The sequence below is a fragment of the Mirounga angustirostris genome, unplaced genomic scaffold (assembly GCF_029215605.1).
Source record: "Mirounga angustirostris isolate CCGP_5_RB_7025 unplaced genomic scaffold, mMirAng1.0.hap1 SCAF_7, whole genome shotgun sequence".
Classification (NCBI taxonomy): domain Eukaryota; kingdom Metazoa; phylum Chordata; class Mammalia; order Carnivora; family Phocidae; genus Mirounga; species Mirounga angustirostris.
The window spans coordinates 68,001,414-68,024,006 of NW_026991715.1; the positions used below are offsets into that span (position 1 = coordinate 68,001,414).

Genomic DNA, 22,593 nt, shown 5'->3' on the forward strand with positions numbered 1-22,593 from the left:
AGTAGCCATGATAGCCAATGTGGATAGCCATTTATCCACAGGTGAATGGATAAAGAAAATGTGGTCTATACATACTATGGAATATTATTCAGCCTTAAAAAAAATGAAATCTGGTCATTTGTGACAACATGAATGAACCTGGAGGATACTGTGTTGGGGGAAATAAAACACAGAAAGACAAATACTGTATGTAGAATCTAAAAAAGTTGAAGTTATGGAAGCAGACAGTAGAATGGTAATTGTGAGTGAGGGGTAGGGGAAATTGGGGAGATGTTAGCCAAAGGGTACTAAGTTTCAGTTATACAGGATGAGTAAGTTTGGGAGATCTAACATACACCATAATGACTATAGTTAATAATTACTATATTGTCACTTGAAATTTGCTGAGATCTTAAATGTTCTCACCACTCACATAAAAACAACAAACTGAATTGATGGATATGTTAATTAGCTTGATTGTGCTAATCATTTCACAAAGTATACATACACTAAAACATCATGTTGTACACTATACATATACATAATTTTTATGTGTCAGTTATACCTCAGTAAAGCTGGAAAATAAATTTTTAAAAAATGTTAAAGACCTACTTTAAGCTAATTAGATGACTATGAACCCACTGTAATATGAGGTACTTCACCACCATGTTCACATTTTCAGTATCAGTAGCTTTGAATTAAGCAATACATTCATTGTTAGTCACATTTCAGGATTTAGCTAAGTTAATGTATCCAGTACTATCCCAGAGCTTTAAGTACATCACTTGTGCTAGAGGCCCATGACTCAAAGGTATATTCCCATTCCCATCCCCAGACATGGTTGCCAGAGCAATTTCCCTAAACACCATACCCAAGAAATGAAACTCCAACTTCCTAGAAGTTCCACAAAATCAAGCCCACTTTCCTTCCAGACAACAAGTAAAATGAATTATTTGCCAAAATCTGCTTAACATAGTCATTGTCAACAAACATTAATATTAAGTCAGTAGAGTTTCTTGGGGTATGGGCTTTTTTGTTTTGTTCTATACTGTTTGTACTGATGAAATTAATTGGGAAACTATCACTTCTCTTATCATTGGATAGTTTTTGCATATGCTATAGTCTATAATATTAATCTTTTTAAGTAGACCTTCTCTCTTCCAGTCATCTATCCAGCAATTACTGAGTGACTGTGATGTGTCAGGAAATGTGCTGTGTTCCAGGACTACCAAAATGAGTGAGACAAGGCTCTAGACTCAAGGATTTTATGGTAATGAAAAGGATAAGCATCCATGTAGTTACAACATATTGTATATGTATCACATACTAATTTACAATCTATGATGTGAGCTCTTTCATTCCCTGAAATCTCATTCAGCCCCCGGCTTGTTTTTGTATGGCTGGGGAGTTAAGAATGTTCTTTACGTTTTTAAAGGGAAAGAAAGAAAGAGAGAGAGAGAAAGAAGAAAGAAAGAAAAAAAGAAAGAAAGAAAGAAAGAAAGGAGGGAGGGAAGAAGGAAGGAAGGAAGGAAAGAAGGAAGGAAGGAGGGAAAGAAGGAAGGAAGGAAGAACAGATTCCTTATATGCCTGCAAAGGCTAAAATATTTATTATCTGACTGTTAACAGAAAAGGTGTGCTGACCTCTGCTCTAGACCAATGAGTCTTAAATGAAAGTTTTCCTCAAAATTATTTGTGAACTTTATTAGTTGTTTTAAATACACATGGTGGATGGGATCCTGGCATTGGTATTTTTACTTAGAATCAGGTGATTCTCATGTGTACTGTGGTTGAGAAGCTTTGCTCTATGCACTTCGCCTAAGACGGTTTCCAGAACAGTGACCTGGGTTTATAGAGACTCTTAGTAAGGACTTTTTTCATTAACATGGCTTACCATATATACCACAGAAAACCTTTTACCTTATTTCACATGCCTTAGTGCAATAGTCCCCTACCTTTTATATAATAGCATTTTAAATTAACACTGTTCTTTGAAAGGCAGAAAACACATTCACATCTATTATATAATTTGATCTTAATTATGGCCTAGAATTACTACTTTACAGATAAAAAAACTAAGGTTTAGAGAAGTCAAGTGCTCAAGGTCATATAGGGCTTCTGATTCCTACTTTATTGTTCTTTCTCAACATTGTCTCCTACTTACTTTTCTGATTCTCCATTGAAATAGACTACACAGTCTATTCTTACTACCCAGTAGCAAAATTTCATTACATTCCATAAATCTGTTAGCTAAAGAACGTAATTCCTGTTTAACTTGAGAGGCTGTATGTCTTAAGGCAGACTTGTGTTACAATAATTCCTCTAATTTGCAAGCACTTTTTCACATATATTATGTACTTGAAATAAACTAGAAGCTAACTCCTACTCGGGTATAAATGGAGAAAAAAGTATCTCTCTAGAGCATTATTCAACATAAAGCTCATGAAATAATTTGCAGAGGCACAAGGTTCATCCTGCCTAAGCAAATTAAACAATTTTGTTAACCCTGATGTCTTTTGTTAGAAGTGAAATTTATGATAACTGTATTGGCTCTGCACTACATAGCACCCAGAAGTCTTTGTTTGCTCTCAGCTAGAGCTATTTATACCCCAGGACATTGATATTCTTCTACTTAATCAAAAAATATTCCAACCAAAAATAAATAAAAATGCCACATTCTTTTGAATATGCAAAGCAAAAACAAAGGTAAAATAATCAAAGAATTATTTACAAACATTTTGGACATATTATTTTTTTTAAGATTTTATTTATTTATTTGACAGAGAGAGACACGAGAAGGGAACACAAGCAGGGGGAGTGGGAGAGGGAGAAGCAGGCTTTCTGCTGAGCAGGGAGCCCGATGTGGGGCTTGATCCCAGGACCCTGGGATCATGACCTGAGCTGAAGGCAGGCACTTAACGACTGAGCCACCCAGGCATCCCATTTTGGACATATTCTTACTTTATTCTTTCCACAAGTCTTTATTTTTGACCAATCATTATATTCAGAAAATGTCAGAAGATAATAACTTAAACACATCCCTTATTAGATTGTGTGTTTGTCAGTTTCATTGATAATACGGATGTTAGAAATGACAGAGTAACACATTTTAACCCGGTATTGGCATAACTTGGGAGGATATTTAATGCTGCTATACAGGAAGCATCAGGATATCCATGTTGCTGTCCAAGGTGGGAAAGGGAGAGAGGGAGGGCTCAGTTAGGAATAAACTTAGAAATTCATGCCAAAGTGGAGAGTGGAAAATAGAATTCTATAACATCCACTGTATGCAGAACACAAAGGTCGAAGGATTCTGAGTACACTTAAAAAAAAACAAAAAACAAAAAAACACCAGACTTCATTTTTAGAGCAGTTTTCTGTTTCTAGAAAATTGTGCAAAATTATACTTCTCCTCTCCCTTTACTGTTTCCTCTAACATTGACACCTTGCAATGGTGTGGTACATCTGTCTCAACTGTTAAACCTATATAGATAGATTACTGAGTATAGTTTTTAGATACAACAAGTTTAAGTCATGTAAATCAAAAGAAAAGCTATTTGAGGCTAGTAAGTAATTAATAATGGGCCTTTTGAAAAGAATATTGGAGGAAGTAAAGTCTTATAAAGAGTTTGCTAATTCAAAGGAAAGAGAATAAGATTGGTTTTCCTAGGGGCTTCTAAAAAAAGAAGGTTCTTTACTTTTTTCTGTGGTAGCTTCCAAGCTAGCCTTCTCTTTCTACAGTCATTTTGCTGCCACAAGAGAAACTACTTTAGGATGAAGATGACAATGTAGAAGACAGAGAAGAGAGAGCAACAAAATAAAACAAACAACCCTTGTTTTAATATCCTTGAGTCACTGAATCAAACCAGTCCTGAAGCCCACTCTATCTATATTACTTCACAATCGGGTGAGTCAGTAAATCCTCTTTACTAATGAAGCTAGTTTCAGTTGGATTTTCATTGCTTGCAACATGAAGAATTATAATGATGTGATATTTATACTTAAGATAACCACAGAGTTGTGTTGTTTCTCTTCAGTGTTCCCATCAAACACTGTTATGGATGGATATCCAGATCAAGTGGGTGTTTACCTGACTGCTACAATCAAGATGCTGCAAACTGGTGGTAAACTAGGTAAACTGCAACTCATGAGCCAAAATTTCTTCCCTAATCCTTTTTCATTTCTGCCTGGGAGTAGTTGCCCTTATATATGGTTGTTAACTGCACTGGGAAAGATCACTGTGCCTGAAGAAACATTAGGAGTATGTCAAGATACAAAGATATTTTGAACACTTTTTACCCCAATTAACCTCACAAAAGGCATGAAAGAAGAGAGCTCACTGCCTAAATAATTTGGTATGAAAAGTAGAGGTGGGCACACACAGTGTGATATTCTTTTTTGTAAAGTTAAAAACAAAATAAAAACAGTTTTAACTAGTATTTATAAATGCATTAAAACATACAAAGGAAAGCAAAGGAACTATGAAATAGGAGGTAGAAGGATAGCTATCTCAATTTAGAGAAGGGTTGGTAGAGAACCACAATGTTAATTACAGGTTTTTCGTCATGGTCCTAATTTCTGTGTTGAGCAGGTCTTTGCAAATGCTTATTACATTACTGAAAAAACAAAACATGAATTAAACAATGAAGTTTTGAAAAACTACAAGGTAAATTTGTATAAAATATATTAATATTTTTGTTTCCCTCCTGGAATTAAACAATTTCAGAAAGTAAGCTCAATAGGGACGCCTGGGTGGCTCAGTTGGTTAAGTGTCTGCCTTCAGCTCAGGTCGTGATCCCAGAGTCCTGCACCCGGCTCCTTGCTCAGTGGGGAGTCTGCTTCTCCCTCTCCTGCCATGCTTGTGTGCACGCTCTCTCTGACAAATAAATAAAGTCTTAAAAAAAAAGAAATTAAGCTCAATAAAAAGGCCTAAGTAGGAGACCTGTTTCGAAAAACTTTTCAAATGACTTAAGGACCTTTCTTTGGTCTGCCTATTTGCTGAAGTTTGAATGGGATGGTAATGACAAATAAAGTTAGGTTAGTCAAATCAAATCTCCTGCTTTCTTCCCTGCTATCTTGTTCCCCAGGATGCCTAGGAATAGATTTTTAGTGACTGTATTAGTGTGCTCAGGTTGCCTAACAAAAGACTATAGACTGAGTGGTTTAAACAAGAGAAATATATTTTCTCACAGTTCTGGAGGCTGAGAAGTCCAAGTACAAGGTACCAGCATGTTTGGTTTCTGGTGAGGGCTTTATTTCTGCCTTGCAGACAGCCACCTTCTTGATGTGTCCTCACATAGAGGAGAGCGAGAGCTCTCTGGCATCCTCCTCTTAAAGGGCACCAGTCCCATCCGATCAGGGCCTCTACTCTCTGACCTCATTTAACCTTAATTACTTCCATAACGGACCTATCTACAAATACAGTCACATTTGGGGTTAGGGTTTTAACATATAAGTGTTGGTGGGACATAAGCATTTAGTCTGTAACAGTGACTAATTCCCTGAAATTCTTTTTTTTTTTCTTGACAAAACTACTTGTCTAGTTATCTTAGTCCTTTAAATTATAATTATAAATAGCTTTTTCATATTTTCATACACAAAGTCAGAAAACATTTTGAGAACAGCAGATTAATCAAAATGAAGAATATGCTTGGGTCCCTCTGCCAATCTGGCCACCCTGGAGCTGGTGCATAGTTGGTGTCGGTGGGCAGAACACTCTGCCCTTAGGGACGGCATCTAAGAGGCAAAGAGCCAAAAAAGCAACAGGATTTACAAAAAAGCTGTAGCCACAAACCAAACTCTCCTTATCCACACTTCTAAATATGTTATTGATTATGAAATACCCTTTTCAGCCACATCTGCATGTGAGGATAGTAATCAATGCCAATAATATTTTTCTTCTAATGTAACAAATAATTATATATGTATATTTTTATATATGCACAAACATATACACTTAATTTGTTTCAGAAATCATCTTTTCTCTTCAACTGATCATTCCTTTTCTGGCACGAAAATACCCAAACCCTTTTATATGGTACATAGGGCCAAACAAGTGTTCCACATTTGGGGTGGTAAAAACCCAATTTTTAGAGTTGTAATAAAAGCTCAGGCATGAATATTCGTAAAGTAACTTCATGCATTGTAGGCAAGCAAATGGCAAACTTGGGACTTATCTTTTGACACCAAACTATGAAAATTACTCTATTTCATTTGTGAAATAGCTACTGTTCCCCTAAAGCTAACTTTTAATTTACTTATCAATGGTGAAGCCATTTTTCTATTCTGAATTAAGAATAAAGTTGTTGAACAAAAAGTGGATTCTTGCTGAGAAACGTAGGATGTACAAGAAAAACCTGCAGTGTGTTATGACTTGGTTAACAACTAAACACTAACACAGTTTCAACAATAACTCTCATTACAGGACTTTATTTCTTTTGAAATACATACGAGAGGTATGGATATTTTCCTCTTCATTTATCATTTGAGTTAGTTATTTTATTTAAAAAAATATTTACAGTTCAGATACATTTGAATCCCTTAAAATTGGTATTTGAGAATGACAATAAAAATTTAATTAAGTTAAATGTAGTCTATTTTCTCATGCGGAGCCTGCAGGTTTCAAAGTCTTAGCATGAATACAAGAACTTCAAATTGAGAGAACCATTCTAGATATGTACTAAAGAAAACTGGAAGTCCTTTTCAGTGTATCTAGATAACAGATGTGAACAAGAGACTCAGACCTGCTGTGCATGAATGGGGAAAGCGGCTTGTGCAGGGTGCACGAACAGGATCACCGAAGGTCTTATGGGTCAGAAATGGAATTTTAAAATCACTCCACTGCTTCACAAGGACCTGTGTAAAGAATAAAGTCAGTCCCGTGTGCTCTGAGGCTAGGGAGTGAGTTAACAACCTGGTGGCAACTGCCTTCAAAAGGTGTGCAGAAGTGCTCCCGTTCTCTAATGTATTCCAAGACTGGGGCACGGCATCCCCACCTACTGATCCTCAATTCTGATGAAAATACAACCAGAGGACTTGGCTGACCAGGAAACTGGTTTCCTTGGGTGGCCCCTGAGGTTAGAGTGGAAGGTTAAAGAAGCTCTAAGTCTAGACACCAATAAATAATGACCTGGGCCTCACAAGTCAGCATTTTTGCAAACTGCAGCAGGCTGTCTTTGGTTCCGCAAGCCAGCTGCAACTCCAGGCATCCTTAGTTTATGGAAATTGTAATAACCTCACCGCTAACGGATTTTTTTGAAATGTTGAAATGGAAAAGCATGATGATGCTTAAGGAGGTCAACTCTTTGTTTAACTATGGGGGAATCTCTTTTGTGCCTGACTGGTAAATTAATAATTAGAAGTGTTATACACAAAAAGTGATTTAGAGAGGTTCTCCTTCACTAATAGGATTTACGTCCTACAGATGTTCAAATGCTTTGCTTAGGTCACACTGTAACAGTTGGTGCTTCCGTGGGGTCCAGTAGAAATATTTGAAATTTTTCAGTGATTAACAAATCAAAGCCATTAAAGATTTTGGTTGTTTTTGTGTATTTCTTGCTTTCCAGGATTAGTATTAAATGGAAGGAATAAGATCCCTTTTAACTTGGTGGAAAGACCGAAATGATCTGATATGGATTGACTAACTAAGGACAAAGTTTTTAGATACATCCAAATATGCTGAAAATAAGATTAAGGAGAAGAATTTAAATTTCTTAAAAGGAGGAAAAAATTTCTATTTGCCGGGTAGTGATTATAAAATTATCCTCACAGCAAAAATTTCAGGAAATGTAACATCTCATAAGAGTAACCGTTAGTTACTGGTAAAATGAATGGCATAATCTAGTTGCTGGCAAAGGAGGCTCAAGCAGTTGATATTTTCATGGGAAACTACTCATTTCTGGATTACAATTGAGTTTGGAGAGACCTTTGAAAAAGCAAAGTGCTTTCAACCATGCCTTGGTGTGTTATTTTGATTAAAAAAGTAGCCCCTCAGGTAAAATTTAAATACATTTTCCAAAAAAGTCATGTCATATGTTTTCTAGCAAAATCAAACAATTGCTCAGAAGTACACTCAGTATTAGCAATTATTAGTAATAATGGCGATTAAATATATTTATATGAACAATGAGCACAATTACTTCCCTTCAAAATTTACTTTGTAATCAAGCAAGCACACTCTCCACCTGATAAACAGTGCACTGGTGAGCGAACATTTTTTCATTTAATATCCTTATTCGCATTTTTCTTGATGATTATTTGTATATTTCTGTTGATGTAATAGTTTGCAAGAAAAAGAGCTCATGTCTGTGCCTGAAGGTGGAACCTTATGAATATGCAAATAATGTTTTGATGTGATGAATTTTTTTTTGGAATGGAACTGTGCCTCTTAAGTTGTATTGAATATTAGCCATAGCTTAGGAAGGACATAAAACACATGAAGACTTGAGTTTTTAAAGAAAAAATATCTGAGAAATAGTTGCTTTCTAGTTATAAAATGCTACATTGTTAAATTTGGTCTTCTTAATTTAGGTTAACGCTTTATTGTAAAAAAAAAATAACTGCCATTTAATTTTTATTGTATAGAAGAGTAGTGAACCAGTAATATGCAAAGATATATGGATTATCTACCTTGTATGTTATAGTGCACTTCTTAAAATGAAAATTCTGGGGTACACCTTTTAATAGTTTTAATTTAGTGATATGATGTGTCCAGATGGTTTTAAAATGTTCCTTTGATGAACTCTGCAGAATAAACTAGTTTTTCATAATATCTTGTACTGTAAAAATGCTCTACTGATATTTAATTTCAGCCCTAGACAAAAATTGTGCACACAAACCTGTGGAAGTATTAGGTTGGGGACATAGCAAGATAGCTGCATTGGCTTCTGAAACTCTATCAGCGTCTCAATAGGCTGACTGTGTGTTTTCTCTTCAGGGTTAGATTGGCCCTCAGTCTGAACAGCAAACCAATGGTTCTCAAACTTTGGTCAGTAGAGTCAAAATTGTAGTGTCAAACTGTATCAAAAACACCCAGGGATCTTGATAAAAATACAACAGCTTAAGCCCTATCTTAATTTATGAGCACACATTACTATGTTCTTTTTTGGCTGCCTGAGATTCTGATACAAATCAAATTTTGGGAACCACTACACTAAAATAATCTTTAAAGAAAATATTAGGATAATAAAAGGAAGCCTGTGATGGAGGTCAACCAGTTCTAAAATATTTGAAATATGGCTATAGTTAAATAATATATTAAAGAAAGAGAAAAGTGTAAGACTTTTATGAGCAAACAATGAAGGTGTCTCTTTCTTTCTCACTTTAAGAATTTGGAAATAAGATTGAGATTTAAACTAATACAAATTTACAATTAATGAAAGAGTTCAGGCCATTGTAAGTAATCCAAGATACTATGTCTTAAAGTGAGACCGAGATTTGGAGCATTCTGAAAAAACTGATCAGGATAAATTTGAATATGACTGTAGCTAAAAAACATGAAATTCTGTCACTCATATTTCACTCCTTCTAAGGAAAGACTAGGTTAAAAAGAAGAGTGGACTAAAAGAAGATATTCAGATGGCAGACACATAAAAAGATGCTCAACCTCACTTGTCACTCTGGAAATACAAATTAAACAGCAGTGAGTTACCACTACACACCACTACCCACATTTTAGGATGGCTAAAATCCAAAAAAACTGACAATACCAATTGCTGGTGAGGATGTGGAACAGGAATTCCCAGTGCAAAATGGCACAGTCACTTCAGAAAACAGCTTGGTAGCTAACCAAAGCTAAACATAGTCTTGCCATATAATTCAGTAACTCATGCTTCTTACTCAACTGACATGAAAATTTACGTACACACAAATATCTATACATGACTGTTTATTCATAATCACAAGTTGAAGCCAAGATGTCCTTCAATAGGTAAATGGATGAAGAAACGTTGTATATCCATAAAATGGAATACTATTCAACAGTAAAGAGAAATGAGCTGTTAAGCCATGCAAAGACAAAGATGAATCTTAAATGCTAAGTGAAAGAATTCATTCTGAAAAGGCTACATGTATGATTCCATTTATGTAACATTCTGGAAAAGGCTAAACTAGTCAAACATTGAAAAGTTCAGTGGTTGCCAGCAGTTTGGGAGGAGGGAGATTAAGAGAAGCACAGGGAAATTTAAAGGTAGTGAAACTCTTCTGTATACTACTGTAATCGTAACTATGGGACACAATGCATTTGTTGAAACCCACAAAACTTTACAGCACAAAGAGTGAACCTTAACGTGTGCAAATTTTAAAATACCATTCAGGAGGTCAAGGGATCCCACCATGGAATGCAGACCATGATGTAAGAATCTAATTGTACTACAAATGTATAAAATACTCTCATTAAAGGCAGTTGGGGAATAAGTTGCAGATCTAAGGAACTCTGGAGTAGAGTTTATAAAACCAAAGGCAAAAACAACTGTGCATAAGCACTGTATTCTAGTTGATCAAGTTGTTTTCTATGGGGGTATGGGTTAAAATTATGAAACCAGTATACACGTATACTGGATTGAAAAATTAAGTAAATGGATGATGGTTGGTGGGAACCAGGTTTCTCGTCATTGGACTGGATGGGAAATTACAGATTAGCAAGGAGAAAAGGCTAGAATGATCTATATTGTAATGGATTAGAGTTGGCAACTTCAATATGAACTCATGTGTAGTTTAATATAGATATAGGTGGATACATATAGAGATCTTTATAGCTTTGTACATATACACAGGTTAGTATACACGCATATATTTCCTTGCTCTGTTAGTTAAGAGAATCCAGAAGCAAGGACATTGCAGCAGAAATGAGCACATGTAGAAATCAGATCTTGGTTTCTAGTACCATTCTAATAAAAAGAAGCAAGGCTCCTTGCAGAAATGGTCAATTCCAGAACTGGGGCAGGAAATACAGAATGAATCTGGAGCATCTTATAGTGCCAAAAAGCAAGGAAGTGCTGAAAAAACAAAAATAGAACCAGAAAACCATAATAAGCATATGTCAAGTAACACAAAAGCCAAATGAAAGAACTACCAATGGCCAAACTGGAAAAATGTGAGCAACTAAATAAACATAATAGTATTGGATTGTAACTAAAGTATAAAATAAATAGCCATGAGTCCATATAGATGTAGACATAAAATTATATATATAATAAAATATATTTTTTAAAGATTTTATTTATTTATTTGACAGAGAGATAGACAGAAGAGCACAAGCAGAGGGAGCGGCAGAGGGAGAGGGAGAAGCAGGCTCTGCACTGAGCAGGGAACCCGATGCGGGACTCGATCCCAGGACCCTGAGATCATGACCTGAGCCAAAGGCAGACGCTTAACCATCTGAGCCACCCAGGCGCCCAATATAATAAAATATTTTAAAAACAAATAAATAATAAGTAGGAGGAAATAACTAAGTCTCCTGTGCAGAATTCCAAATAATTTATGTAGATGTTCATCCTTTAAGGAAGTAAGGAGGTGGATCTTAGCACCCCATACTTTAATGGGGCTAAGTATAATGACTTCCTTACGAAGAGTTCAGTATGGAAAGGGGGAATAAAAGTAACTTTGACAAACATCCCCTTAGCCAGATGATAGGGGCAGCATCAACAGAGATGAGTTATATTGATAAGCTATCCTTGATAGGACAGGATGAGAATGACACTTTACTTCTGTGGTCTCCTTCCCCAAAACCCATAATCCCAGTCTAATCATGAGAAAACAATCAGAAAAATTCCAATTGACAGACATTCTACAAAATACCTGACCAGTACTCCATCAAATTGTCAGTGTCATTGAAACCAAGGAAAGTCTAAAAAACTCACAGCCACCAAGAACCTAAGGAGACATGACAACTAAATGCAACGTGGTATCCTGGAACAGAAAAAGGACCTCAGATAAAAACCAAGGAAATCTTTAAAAAAGTTTTTTTTAAGATTTTTATTTTTACTTTTTTTTAAGTAATCTCTACACCCAACATGTAGCTTGAATTTACAACCCCAAGATCAAGAGTTGCTTGCTCTACCAACTGAGCCAGCCAAGCGCCCAGGAAATCTTAATAAAGTATGGACTTTGGTTAATAATGTGGTATCAAGATTTGTTCATTAATTATATGAAATGTACCTCACAAAGGTAAAATGTCAGTAATTGAGAAAATTGGGTGTGGGGTATATGGGGATTCTCCATTCTATCTTTGCAACTTTTTGTAAATATAAAACTGTTCCAAAATAAAAAGTTTATATATTTAACAAGAGCATGGATTCTGGAAGAGAAAAAATAAAACAACAGCAACAATCAGATCTTCCTCACATCGCCTTTTACTAAAGGTTTGGGGAGCCTGAGGAGTGAACAATGCAGAAAACTTCATACTGAACTTTCACATTCCACTCTGTCCTTCTGACTGGCCATCTTCTTTTTCTCCCCTACTTTATTCTCTGCTGTCTCTCATCCACAAATTCCTGTTCATTTCCAGGGCAAAGCCATTTAATTATACTGTTGTATCTTTGTTGCCTGCTAATCTCTGACCTCAGGGTTTCATTGCCATCTTAAAAAGACACTACACTGGCCAAGGCAACTCTATTTCCCCATAGGCCTCTTTACCTTTTCTCTGCTGCCTACAAGGCCTACTCCAACCAACCCACTATGTAAATGCACTCTTTCTACTGATTACCTTCAACACAATAATGTATGTATTTATTTATTTAATTTTTTTTTTAAGATTTTATTTATTTATTTGACAGAGAGAGACACAGCGAGAGAGGGAACACAAGCAGGGGGAGTGGGAGAGGGAGAAGCAGGCTCCCCGCCAAGCAGGGAGCCCGATGTGGGACTCAATCCCAGGACCCTGGGATCATGACCTGAGCTGAAGGCAGTCGCTTAACCAACTGAGCCACCCAGGCGCCCCAACACAATAATTTATACATTTATTTTATATTAATATTTCTGTCATGTCTTGAGATCATAGCCTACTTTTATTTCTTGGAAATAAATGCACTGAATCATTTGTTTTCTGTTTATTCATTTATAAAAATTTACTTCTAAGTAGTATATCTTTCATTTGAAATAGTTTTCCAATCAGAAGAGCTGTATTAACTAAAACTAAAACAAACATATTTCCATTTTGCTTATTTCAAGTAGGAAGCTCTGCCTTAGGAGGGGTTCTTCAATATATATACTCCCAAGGGTCAGAAATTGGATCCCTTATTCCAGGTAAAAAGCCAGTTTCTTCACTGGTGTAGACTGGACTACAGCAACAAAAGGACTCAAATTTTCTTAAAGAATATACTCAAATTTGCTTAAAAACAGTATTTCTTTTTTATAGTCTGGGGCAGCTGCTCAGAATGGCAGGAATAGCTCTACTACTTGCATTTATGCAGGACCCTAGGCTACTTCCACCTTCTGGATCCACTATCTCCTAGGGCCGCCTCCTCATCTGCATCCAGATGCAAAAGGGAAAAGTCCCTGGAGAAGCATGGACCTGACCAGGGAGAGGTATGTACTTCTTCCATTCAAGTTCCATGCACTAACCTACCTGAATGATGGGACTGGAGATGTAGTCTTTCTTTTTGCCCAAGAGGAAAGAACAGTGGACATCTAGCAGTCTCCTCTACACCCAGGTAATACTCTCTTAAGCTTGGAAACGTTTATTCGGTAGAGACCAGAGCTGGATGGTCACAAGGTCCCCATAGTTGAGAATGTGATCAAAATCAACGGGGTTGTAGAGGTTCTCTATTGGTGAGTTCCAGTTAAACATTTCTGAGAAAGACTGGAAGACTTTGATACCATTTGCATGTCATTCATCATTGAAGGAAGGAAGGAATGTCTTGGATTCATCAGTTTAGCAATACCAAAGCTGATGAAGCAGTACTTGTTTCACTTAACTTATATAACTAGATAGAAGTCCATTCAAAGGCATAGTTTTACTTCTAGTCATATCTCTTCCATTGAAAAGAAAATAAATTACAGTTACATAAGGTGCTCTGATAATTTCAGTGGGTGGCTCAATCCTACTTGGATTTTGAAGACAGGAGAGGCACCTACCATATATAAGCATATATTACATCATTTGGCCTTTTTCTTTTTTCTCCTAAAATCACTTCTGTAGGTTTCTAACATAGATTTTTGTTTGTGTGCTTCATGAAGAATATCCTTAACTTCTTTGAGGGGACACCTTCCTAAAAATGTAGCCTCGTACACATATTTTAACAATTATGCTTCAAAGACAAAATACTTTTAGAATCCTTTTCCCTTTTAAAGTCCCCTTTACAGCTAATTTATAAACCATCCAAAAAAATCAGTTGTATTAGTTAATTTTTAGACCTTAATTTTTACTCAAAATGGCTTTAGCTAGCTTGGCCAGTCAGGTCTAATGTGATTTCAAATGATTCCTGGTTCTTTCAAAATATTAAATCCATGAATTGACACCTTTGAAGTTATTTAAAGAAGTTTGCCACAGGCTTTGAAATTCTAAAAACAGTTCCAAAAATATTTCAAATAGTTGCAACAACTTTGGACTAAGTGTCTAACTTCTTAAGGAGAAAAACTCTGAAAGGAAACATTCATTTGATGTTTAAGTTCTGGTAAACTTGATTTTAAAACAATAAAACAAACATTATAGTGAACTTAGATAAGGAAGTAAATAGTCAACATATCTAGTAGGAAAAGTAAAGCAGTTATAGAGATAATTGCTTTATCTCATCATCGCTATTTTTGCTTATTTATTTTGTATTTTTCATTAGAGTCATACATGCACAGTTAAAATATAAAATAGATTTATTAGCCTTATTATAGAGAAATGGCAGTCTCCTGTCTTCTCTCTTCCTGTTCTATTTCCTCTTTCTCAGAAGTACTTCCAACATTTTTGGCTGATCTTCTGATATTCACCTCCATGTCTCCAAAGAGCCTGCGTAGCCTCTTCCTGTGTTCACAGTTTGGGGTATTAGCTATAGATCTACTGCAACAGAAGGAGAAGATCTAGCTCGCTTCCCTTCTCATGCCCCTATAACACATGCAAAACCTTCCCATTCCTCATTCTCCATATATATTTCTACCTCAATTTTGTGCTGACATTATTATTACTATGGAAACATTATTCATAGCTGTGCCATGTAGTAAATCAGGATTTCTTTCCCTTTCCTGTACAACTTTTTGAATTAATCATTTTGTGTTTTTTTTAGTTTTCTCTGACTTATTTAACACTAATTCAAGCCCAAACTCTATGTCAGTTGTCTAAATTTCTCTCAAGTACATTAAGATGTTGGAAATATTCTATCAGTTTTATTCCCCATTTTCAATTTTATCCTCTAGAAGAAATCTTTCCTGAAGCCTTCTGACTTTTCCCATTCTGGATGTGTTGCCTCCTCAAACCTGCATTCTGGTTGTTTGGGATCTTCCTCTACCATGATCTTGGGATTCTCTTTGCCTTATTCTGCTAATTATTCTGCGGTCTCTTTCTTAAATTTCTCCCCTTTTTGATGGAGCAAATCCTGAGACATTCTTTTGAGAAAAGGTACATGGGAAATAATTGAGATCTTACATGTCTGAAAATATCTTTATTCTGTCCTAAACCTAAATTGACAATTTTTTAAGTATAGAATTAAAGTGTAGAAATCATTCTGCTTCATAATCTTGAAGACATTGCTCCATTGTCTTCAAGATTTAAGTAGTGTTATTTAGAAAGTCAATGCCATCTTCCTCTCTGATCCTTGGTTTGTGACATGCCCCCTCTTGAAGCTTATCAGATCTCTCTGTGGTCCAGTTTTCTGACAGTCTGGTGTGGATCTATCTTCAATTTGCTAGCATTCATTGAGTTTTTTCAATCTAGAAAATTATGTGTTTTAAGTCTGAATAATTGTCTTATATCTCTAGTGATACCCTCTCCTCCTGTGGTAGGCAGAATTCTAAAGTGGCCCCCATGATTCCCACTCCATAGTATACATGCCTTTATATCCCCTTGAGTATAGATAGAACTTTTAGCTTACTTCTAACCAATAGAATATGGCAAAGGGGATGAAACTGCACCCCCCCACACAATTATACAATGTTATATGGCAAAACGAAGGGATTTTGCAAATGTAATATAGATCCCTAATCAGCTGACTTTAAGTTAATCAAAAGGGAGATTATCCTGGGTGAACCTGACTTGGCAGGCGATCTTTTTATTTTATTTTATTTTTTTCAGGTGATCCTTTTAAAGGAGAGTCTAGAGGTAAAAGTATCTTTCTTGCTGGCCTTGAAAGCAAGCTGCCAGGAGTTCTAATGCTATAAAGAAATGAATGCCGTCCCAAAACACATGAGCTTAGAAAAAGACACTGAGCCTCCGAAGAGACCCCAGCCCTAGCCAACATTTATTACAGCTTTGTGAGACCTTGAGCAGAGGAACCAGTTAAGGGTATTTGGACTCCTGACCCAATGGACCCAATTCTTCTGATCTGTTTTTTTTTTTTTTTTTTAAATTTCTGCTGCTTTCATTATATATATATATATTATATATATTATGCATATATAATATATATATAATTCCAATAGCTTGTTTTGCTCCCTAAATGTTTTCATTTGTTATAGTATCATATTATGTCTTCATGGTTGCAATATCTTTTTTTTTTAACCCTTCTGAGGATATTAATGATGTGATTTATATTATTTTGTTTTTGGAGTTTTATTCTCCCTGTAGGGCATATGTTTCCTCCAAGTTGCTTTTATCTGTTACTTTATTTTGGTCTCTTTACCTTTCAAATTAAAGATTTCTCTCAGGTGATAAATATAATAGGTATCTGTGTGTGTAGGGGGGTGTTGGAGTGGAAGTGGGAAAGTGACTTATCCAATAGTTTTACTTTAGGGTGATTTGGCTTGGCTATTTAATTGAGGAGCCTAGAATGACAGTATCTTTAAACCTTTTCTTTTGAGCTTGTCAGACTGTGTGGGGAAGGATCTTCCAATCTCCTGGCTGAGGGTCAAAGTCTGTCAACTACTCTTCTGGAAGGTGGGTAGGTAAAGAAAGTTAGGGTTTTCAGCATTTAGCATGCATATTTCTACTTATTTCCCCATTGTCAGTATCCTATCCTCACCTTCAATCCCCACCCAGTCAAGAATCTGTGTCTCACCTTCCCCAGGGACTAGATCTACAGTCCTCTGCTAGGGTTGGGGGTGCTTTTTGGGGGGAGGAGGAGAGAGCAATGGTTGCTTGGATCCTGGGAGTTGGGGACGTCATTGATGAATCCAACTGCTTTTTAGACTTTCAGCATATTCTCCTATTTTACCCACCCTCCTTCAAGCCCCATTTCCAGGAACATCTAGTGCTGCCAATCTCTGCTGTAAAATTGAGTTAGTCTACGGCTTTCCTCTTTGCCAGCTTTGGGATCTGTATCCTCAGGTCCATTAAGTTCTCTTTACCACTCATTACTTGCTTTCTAGCCTCCAGGTTGTTTGCTTGCTTGCTTGTTTGTTCTTTGTTGTTGTTGTTCTGCTCCTCTGTTCTCTCTGTCTTCGTTGGTTTGTGCTTCCTAAATATGTTTCTTACTGCCATTTCTAGGGCTTGGGAAGAAAGTAAGAGTTGATGTATATATTCCATTTGCCATATTTACCAGTAAGTCTGTTTATGTTTTACAGGAAAAACTTTATGGTTTTGTGGGGAGAAGATATTCCAGATAATTGCTCTATGGAAAACAAATACAGCAAAGAGCCACCTGCTTTGTCTTTTCTGGGATCTGTCTGAGAAAGTACATTCTTTTCCCCCCCCCAAATCTTTGACTCAGGTCAGTAAATTGATTAAACAGTTTTGGAGAATGGTTCTTTCCTCTGGGGAGATAAAGAACATTTATTTGTCAATAAATATATGGGCTCTGAAAAAAGGAAATGCCTTTTCATTGATAATTAATTTTTCATGCTCACATAAAACCAGCAACTTCCACTCACTGAGAGATTATTTTGGAATACTGCTGCTTGAAGCTGAGGTTTCTTTCTGTTTAGCACTGGCTTTATTCCATTGTTGACAGCCCAGTCCATCAAACCAGAAGAGCTTCTGACAAAGTGATGAAGAACCAGCATCACCTTTGTCTTCTTTATTTTGTTTTTAGTACTTGTTCACATAGCAACTACCCAAAACAACATTTAAGCCAATTCGTAGTCATAAAAGGATATTCATAAGTTAAAGAACTATCTCCCTAAAAATGTGGTCACATGTATTTGGCAAGTTTAAGTTTGAGAACATCATCAAAAAGATGATCACGTTTGGCATTTAAAAATCTTTCGTCTCTAGGGGCATTTTAACATCTGTTGGAGTCTCCCAACATTCCGAACCTTGGCAGAAATGGCCCTGCAATATTTGTTTTTACTTTAAGAACTCTTATGAAATTCACTTCCCTGAGTAAGGTGTCCCAACAGTGTACTGGAGGGATTTTTCTCTAAGTCATAAATCTTCTATGTCTCTGAGGAATGTGACCTCCTCAGAGAAGCCTTTCCTGCCCACCCCTGTCCAAAATAGTCCCCTGTCTATAGTCCCAGCCTATAATTCTCTTTCATTTCCTTTATGACACTGATCACATTCTGAAATTATGCTACTTATAATCTGCTTACCCTTAACTGTCTAAATACCCCCACCAGAGGTAATGTCCACCAAGGCAGGAACCTTGTTTGTTTTGCTCTCTGCTGGACTCCCAGCTCTGTAGAGAAGCGTCTGTACTTTGTTCTTCAGCTCCAGCTTTCCCCCCAGCTGTTCACATTACTTACTCCTTCACAGTCCTCCTGCCCCAGTTCAAATATCGCCTTCTCGGAGAGGCCTCCCTGACCACTATGTCTAAAGTTGATCTCTCCTAATTACTGTCTATTTTCATCAGGGCCTTCAGTTGCAAGCAATCAAAGGTGACTTCAGTTGGTTAAGCAGAAAAGGAGTTTAATGAAAGGATATTTTCTGCGACTTACTGAATTGCTAAAAGTGCTGGAGAGCTAGGCTTGAGTTAAGCTTCCAGACTAGCATCCAAAATTATGTTGCAGAACTGATTTGATAAAGGAATAACTCCAGCTGCTAAGGACAAGTTCATTCTTTTATGTCATGTATTATGTTGAAGCCCCAGCTACTATTACAGGAGGGAGGGAGAGAAATTACCTGAATTATCCTTTTTTGCATCACCAGCATCTGATTCAAATTCTGGTATGGGTGTATCTAATTAGTGGAACCCAAATCAAATGCCTGTGCTCTAGTCCAGATGCAAAGGGGGACATTAGAACTATAAACTATAGGGGCGCCTGGGTGGCTCAGTCAGTTAAGCATCTGCTTTCGGCTCAGGTCCCGATCTCGAGGTCCTGGGATCGAGCCCCACATCAGGCTCCCTGCTCACCAGGGAGTCTGCTTCTCCCTCTCCCTCTGCTCCTCTCCCCTACTCGTGAGCTCTCTCTCTCTCCCTCCCTCTCTCTCAAATAAATAAATACAAAATCTTTTAAAAAACAAAACTATAAACTATAAGGGGAGCTAATCTTTACCTAACACCAAACCTCAAACTATGGAGCATTCACAAAGCATTGAAAAATTTTCAGATGCGTCCATGATAGTTTCACACCCAGCCTGCTTTGTCTGGCAGCAGACGAAGAAGTTTTGGATGGCAAAACTTTTATCAATAGCCCATAGAGAACTGGCCCAGATTCATTTCCTGCCCAGTGCATCATGCTGTTTTGTTTTTGTTTTTGTTTTTTTGACATGGAAGGCGGGGCCCTATATTTTCCACCTGTCCTGATCATCTGAGCCTATATCACACTGGCATTTAGATGTAGATCATGGAAAAATCCTTACAAATTTGGGATCTCAGAAACTGATGGGAATCTTGAGATGGGTAGTCACCCATAGAAACAAATTTGAAGTGCGCCCAATTCAACCAAATCATGACAATGTGACTGCTCAGACAACTGAAATCTTACATTTAGTATCCTCCTCAGCGAAACCCTCTGGACATACCCATGTGTGGGCAGGCATGTGCAGGCAGACGGAGAGCCACATAATAATCAGGACATTTCTTCCCAGAAAGTCAGTTTTACTACTAGCAAGTCAATTCGAGCACTGTTTTCTTGTAAAACAAACATGGACCTGTTATGGAAGAGTATATAACAATTTCTTACATTTTCAAGGAAAGCAACCACAATATTTTATTTTTTTAAGATTTTATTTATTTGAGAGAGAGTGCAGAGCGCACACATGAGGATTCATCCTAACCATAAATAATAAAACTGAGCTATTATAATTAATATCTACCTAGAGCAAAGAATCAAGAAAAACTAATTATTCATCTGAAGTAATTCATACCAAAATATGAATGGCTGATCAGTTGCTTATGTTTTGAAAGTAGAAGTAGTAGAAGTAGAATAGTCATCCAAACTAGTTCATTTAATAGGGTGGGTACTCTGTCTGTTTTGTTCACTCTCAGGACTCTAGGAAACACAGTGCCTGACAGGAAAAGAGTACTAAATATTTGTTGACTGGGAGAATATTTGGGGATGGCAGCTTTGAGTAAGGAAAACATCTTGGGGCCCATGTTTTTCTTCGACTGCCTACATCCCTACTTATTTTGACAGGCAGAAAAAGAAGACCAGTGATTTTGATTTTTGTTTCTTTCTTCACTACTTGTAGCTAAAAATTTGCTTGCACCTCATCTATATTATTATATAATAACAAATACATGGTAGGGTTGTTTGTAAGGTTTGGGTTGGGGGTGGGTGTTTAACTTAGAATTTTTCTTCTTCCAAAAGATGTTTTAAAAATTTCCTTCTAGAACTTTTGGGGACATACCTTAATAAAAGAATAAGCCCATGAGCAGGGAATTCCAACACAATCCTCTATAGCACTTAGCACTGACAGAAGTGAATTTGGGAGACAATGTATAAGATGCAGAGTCTGGAATAAAAGTCCAAGTTTCTAATTCAGACTCAGCCAGTTGTGTGGTCCCATGCAAGTCATTTAACTGCTTTCATGGGTTATTTTCTCCCGGTATTTCCATATCTTACCTGAAACCTGCTAATTTGTGAGGCTTAAAATCTTTAAAGTTGCAAAGTAGTCCTCCTTGTTAGCAGGGGTTTGATCCAAGACCCCCAGCAGATGCCCGAAACTGTGAATAGTACTGAACCCTATATATACTGTTTTTTCCTATACATACATATCTATGACAAAATTTAATTTATATATTAGACATAGTAAGAGATCAACAGCAATAACTCATAATAAAATTTAACAATTCTAACAACATACTGTGATGTGAACGTGGTCTCTTTCTCTCTCTCTCTCAAAATAACTTATTGTAGTGTACTCACCCTTCTTCATGTAATGATGTGAGATGATAAAATACCAAATGATGAGATGACCTGAAGTGAATGGCGTAGCCATTGCGACCGTAGGGTTAGGCTATTAGTGACGTTACGCTGATTCGTCAGAAGGAGGATCACCTGCTTCCAGACTTACGGTTCACCACAGGTAACTGAAACCACAGAAAGTCAAACTGCGGATAAAGGGAGACAACTTTACAAAACTGTTTCCAGAGAAAATAAAAGTGTCAACAACGACACCAATTATACAGGTTATAAGGGTGTTACATTTCCAGAAGGAGATTTAAGATGCAATATATAAAATATCAGTTATGTAGCTATAATGAACAATACTAAAATTTAATCCCACTATATTTTTAAGTGAGTTCATCCATGTAACTAGTAAAAGGTAAACACAGAATATAACATGGCCTCATGCTTAAGGGGAAATGCATAATAATGCCCACTGGGGAAATGGAACAATGGAGATGTAGCTCTAACAGTGATTCTGCTTACCAGGCTTTTCCTGTCCACCTTCTCCTGCCTTTTGTCATCCTCTTCCTCTGGGGGTACACTTTTACTGGCAAGGAGGACAAAAAGCCATTACAGAAACAAAGTGGTAAAGTGATAAAGTATTGACCCAGTGGGCAAGGAAATGAATTATATAACTATAGAATGGTGTGTGGGAAAATATGTACAGACAGGAGATGAATAAAAAGTGGAACTGTGCATGTTATTAACTTGGACAGGAATAAAAGAAAAGGATCTTATCATCTCACTTTTTCTCTGCCTTATTTTTCTGGGTAGATTTGACAGCTCGGAATTCCTCAGTGACTTTCCCTTCTTTGTTTTACATCTTTTGGTTCATCTTTCTTCCCTTCCTTTCACAGTTTTCAAGCCCCGATCTTAAACTCAAAAAAAAAAAAAAAAAAAAGAAGAAGAAGAAGAAGAAAGAAAGAAAGAAAGAGAAAAAGGAAGAACGCTGGGTCTGGGGGCTTGCACATAACTCTGCTTGACTCGGAAGAGTCGCAGTTTCTCTGTACTGTTTCTCCATCTGTAAAGTGGGGATAATAATACTTGTCCTACCCCTGAAACAGGAATGTGTGATAAGGAGGGGAAGGACAGGAGCAAAAATTAACCTCTCCGGCGTCATTGTCACTATTTCTCCTCTCAAATCTCTCCTTATTCTGGAGAAGCCCTGGTGGTTGGGCACTTCTGAGGGCCATGCTTTTCCCACTCCTAAGCCACAACTCTTGACTTACCTAGCCCATAGATATTGGGGTTTTTTGCCTATGTTGGGAT

The 22,593-nt window shown here is 36.9% G+C and overlaps 1 long non-coding RNA gene across 1 annotated transcript in view; it reads left to right on the forward strand.

Moving 5' to 3' along the window:
* Positions 1 to 13,537, forward strand: part of LOC123859793 (uncharacterized) — a 76,285-nt gene extending 62,748 nt beyond the window's left edge. Inside the window, exons 9-12 of the long non-coding RNA XR_006794571.3 lie at positions 1,144 to 1,249; positions 3,718 to 3,883; positions 4,014 to 4,109; positions 13,331 to 13,537. This is a non-coding gene — a long non-coding RNA (uncharacterized LOC123859793). The remainder of the gene's footprint in view (positions 1 to 1,143; positions 1,250 to 3,717; positions 3,884 to 4,013; positions 4,110 to 13,330) is intronic.
* The last annotated feature ends 9,056 nt before the right edge of the window (positions 13,538 to 22,593 follow it).